Source organism: Tigriopus californicus, chromosome 10, assembly GCF_007210705.1.
Source record: "Tigriopus californicus strain San Diego chromosome 10, Tcal_SD_v2.1, whole genome shotgun sequence".
Taxonomy (NCBI): Eukaryota; Metazoa; Arthropoda; class Copepoda; order Harpacticoida; family Harpacticidae; genus Tigriopus; species Tigriopus californicus.
In genome coordinates this window covers 14,851,679-14,852,156 of record NC_081449.1, presented here as the reverse complement: position 1 = coordinate 14,852,156, position 478 = coordinate 14,851,679, and positions in this window count along the sequence as shown.

The following is a 478-nucleotide window of genomic DNA, read 5'->3' as shown; positions in this document are numbered from 1 at the left end:
ATGAAATTCCTTAGAGGTGAATTGGGACAAATTTTGCTCCTTATCATATCTCCTGATTTGGACCAAGTCAACCATCATAATCCAAACGAACATCAGTTTCTCACGGCGAGGATCGATCTTCTCGATATCATTATATTACATTGATTCAAAGTGAGGGGAACAGGGTTGGCTGAATCCCGTCCCTTGGATAAAAAGATAAAACGCACACAAAACTCGCCCAAGGTCGGGTTTTTGCGGGCCCGTTAATAGCAAATCCTTCTCAATTTTTCCATCCTTTTCCGATGACCTTCCTCTTTCTTTGGCTGTAACTTGATTGATAATGAAACTGGAAGAGTAATGTCTTGATTTCATGGAATAAACGGTAGGAAGCTCAAAGTATTCCTTTGTGGTGTTCAATCTTTAATGTTCTAAAGGTAAATTTTGGATTTCCTGCACGTTTTTTTTTCAATTGCTTGTCAAATGCAGTGGCTTATTTGAT